We start from the raw sequence: 3,935 nt of genomic DNA on the forward strand, positions 1-3,935 counted from the left end.
ACCACCCTCAGCCCCAGCTCTGTCCTTTGCAGTAATTTTTTGATGTAATTCTGCACATTAACAGTCACTGCTAGACTTTCGTGTTACAAGCTGTACGAAACGAACATAGATAAAAGGAGAAACAAAACCGTATTCAAAAAATAGGAATAATACAAGTTTTCATAAATGCATTAGTTAAGTGTTATTTGTACTCAAAATTTAGAAATATTTTCTATTTTTCAGATATCCACCAGTGTTATTGATGAGAGCAAAACAGAAATAATACCTGAAGCTAAAGGTATGCTCTATAATTTAATCAATAGTCTATTTTTTTTTCTTTTTGCCTATGGGCTGTTGTTTAATTAATACAATTTCGCTTTAATTTCAATTTAAAAAAAAATCCTTTTCAAAATCTGATTAAGATATTGAAGACTAACTGTTGCCCACAATTCCGTTCACGTAAGCAGTTGATACAAATATAAATCCCTTTTATTCTCTATCCCACGAGTATTTCAAAAAATATAACTAGGTTAATTGTTATAGGTGTAATTATTATAGTTACGGAGATATAGCTGCTTTGAATTGAAAATATAAATGCCTTTTATTTTTTATATAAAATTTTAGAAAGAAGACTTCTTAGTGCACCTTTATGTCTAACCAGAAATTTTTGCAAAATTTCAATTCTCTAGCTCCAGTGGTTTAAACTATGTGTTGTATTCAGTAACATACAAAAAAAGTCTTGCTGGTAAACAACAATGAGCACTTAATTAATATGGATGACTTCAGCTTATATAAACCTTCGCAAAAGCCATAACTTAGTAACTGTTACAGTTGACCAACCAACTCCACCATCTAAGAGGAAACTCTCTGAAGAGGCAGTAGACAGCAGCGCTAAGATTCAAAAACTTGACACCGAAAACATCCATATTGCCATTCCTGATACCCAACATCTTGATGAGGAAGTCTCAGAAATAACCAGTGCTGCTAAAAATAAAATTGAGGATATCATACCAACTAGAGTTCGAACACCAGTGAGATCTAGCCCTAGAACTGTCAAACGTAGCAACAGTGCAGACATTACCAAGCCTAGAACACCTAGAACGCCCAAATCGCGCCCAGCCAGCGCAGACACCACAAAAGAACGTAAAACGCCTAGAAAACTACAAATCAAAGAAAAACCTGAAGATGTACCAACAACAAGCTCGCGTCCGAGCGTAGAATTCATCCAAGAAATTCCACCTAGGAAAATCCCGGAAACAATTCCAGAAGAGAGCAACTCTGAACTGAATGACTCACAAAATTTCCATCTAGCCCTATCGCCTACAACTGATGAAGAGGTTAAACCTGTATCTAATAACTATAGCAGTGATCCTGTAATGGTTAAGGACAGGGAGGAAACTATTAGCCCAGGGAAAATCAATAAAAACCCACAGTGAAGGTTTTAGCTATTCTGATCAAAGCAACTACTCTCAACCTAAAATTAACAAAGTAGACAAAGGAAAAACCACTGACCAGGAAAGCACTGACAGCGTAGAATCACTACCATCCCCTGATCAAATGCCATCAGTTGCTTCAAAGATGATTTCCAATTATCCAATGGTACTTCTTCTACACCTACCGAGCTTCTATCAGGCAAAAGAACAGACGATAGTGACAGTACTCCTGACATGCTGAAATTGACTAACAATTTAGGAAAACGCGGGAAGAACGAATCCTTTAGAGTCAGTAATACTACAACACCATCAACTATTTCACCTTTCCAAAATGGACACACTTTATCGGATACACAACCACAACCGGTTTTCGATGTCCTGGTGAACTACAATGAAGATGGCGAATTCTTATCGTTGTATGTGGTTAAAACTGATAACGACCTTGGCTTAGACATGTGCAGGGAATACCAAAGATTTTCAAAGCGCTTTACTATAGATCCGTATTTAGGAGACGTATCTGTAAGTACTTCTCCTTCCAGTGTAACCAGTACGGGCATGATCAATCTGCCCAACAGAACATCTTTCGCGTCAACAGTCAGTTCCACCTCGAGTTCCAGCAACCGAACTAGCGATGGGGCATTCGTGGTACCCCAACCGCCTAGAAAATCTGTTGTGAACCCTACAAGTTCTGTCAAAGGATTCGATGCCGTAATCAAGAAGATACAAGACGTGTTCAGTCATGCCCGGGAAGCTTATGACGGGAACCGTTCATGCACCGACGAAAAGGTTTCCGTTGCAGTACAAACTTCGCCTGCATTAGAATCAAGTTTAAGCAATGGTAACTTAAGCCCAGAGGAATCCAGCAAATGCGATAAAGTGACACCAAAGAGCTCGTTAAAGAAAAGCAGGGTTAGAGGTCGACGGAATCTCTCCACTAAAACAAAACGTAACATTCTACCGACACAAGCCGAAGAGCCTGAATACATGCATGGTATGAACTCACCTGAGATGATACCAACTAATGGAGAAGACAAGTCGATTCTTAAGTCGCCAAAATCAGAGAAACCGTTGGCCACTTTGGTTGCTACTCCGAAATCTGTTTCCAAACTGAAGCAGAAGCGCCGTCCAACATCGCCTAGACCGGCGACTCCTGTTGAGAAGTCCTTAGTGAAGTCAGAGTATCCAGGATATGCTCCAGACACAGCAGTGTTGGCCAAATGGGTGGACAAACGTTATTACTCAGGCAAAGTATTGGAGATTACGGAGCCTAACAAATATTTGATCAAATTCGATGATGGCCAATCCAAAGTGTTGTTAGATGATTTTATAATCTTTGGGGATACGAAGACGTTGCCGTTGCTTGGGCAGTCGGTATATGCGATGGTGGATGAAGAACAGAATTACGAGCCAGGCTTGGTGTTAGGAGTCGAGGAGAATGACAGTGGCACTGTCACTTACCGGTGCACTACTGATGGGTAAGTGGCATTATTTTTAATGAAAAGATATTCCTGTTTGAAAGTGAATGAAAAGTGGATATTTAAACATAATTTTGCATAATCAAAATATCACACACAAGACTTATCACGCTAACACACACGAGTAATATTTACCTCGACGTTTCGGCAACATTAGCGTGATAAGTTAGCGTGCTAAGTCCTGTGTGTTGTATTTTGACTATGAGTGAAAATCACGAAAGTTTAAGACGTTATAATGAGGGCTATCGCGTACGAATTCGCCACTAGAGGCGCTAGTGTAGCGTGAGGTCTCCGAAATGTCAAATCTTATAGTTTTTGGGTGAGCTACGCGGGTTTATTTATAATTAGAATAATTTTGTGAACATTTTGCTATATCTGAAATTATTTTTGGCAAATATGCGTTCCGGGGCAATGAATGTCTGTGTTTTGAGACAGTTTTGTCTTTCGGAAACCTTTGTCCTCCCTTTTTTCCGAACAAAACGGGGACTATGCAACACTGTGGCATGCTCGATATTTTTATGGTTCGGTTTTAAGGTGTATTAAATATGATTTTAATCTAAACTTTGTTTTCACGCCCGTAATAACAGACTTTGAAAGCCATACTTAAAAACCTCACGAAACAGTGCGCCATCTAGTGAGACAAAAAACGATAGCCCTCATTTTGCATTATTTTAGACATTTATGAATTGTTTTGTTTCGCCATTCTCTGATATATTTCTGGTATTTTTATGTTACGATATGTGTGATCAGATGACTGATGGTGTATCTGTTTAAATCAATGGTTCTCAATTCTTTTTTGACCAGTGTTTGTACGGAGCTGCTTCCCGGGCTCCACTAAACTTAGTTTGCGATAGAGAAGCTACTTTAAACTCTACCTACTTTGACCCCGAAAGTAAAGAGTATGGTCCTCTTCCAGCGATACAGTGGTGATGGTGACAGCTTCGGAACTGTACCTGACGGAGGATCAGGCGCGCTCGCTGAAGGAGGCGGGGCGGCGGTCGCCCGCCTCGCCCGCCACTCCGCGCCGGCGCCACCACAGGGAGCTGGA

General features: G+C 40.1%; 1 long non-coding RNA gene and 1 pseudogene across 1 annotated transcript in view; both read left to right on the forward strand.

Annotated features, from left to right (window-relative positions):
• The window catches only part of LOC141432899 (uncharacterized), a 205,105-nt gene that overhangs the window by 29,316 nt on the left and 171,854 nt on the right, over nucleotides 1-3,935 (forward strand). The gene's annotated exons all lie outside the window — the stretch shown is intronic.
• Nucleotides 1-3,935, forward strand: part of LOC141432935 (uncharacterized) — a 56,767-nt pseudogene that overhangs the window by 15,022 nt on the left and 37,810 nt on the right.

This window comes from Choristoneura fumiferana, chromosome 11 (assembly GCF_025370935.1).
Source record: "Choristoneura fumiferana chromosome 11, NRCan_CFum_1, whole genome shotgun sequence".
Classification (NCBI taxonomy): Eukaryota; Metazoa; Arthropoda; class Insecta; order Lepidoptera; family Tortricidae; genus Choristoneura; species Choristoneura fumiferana.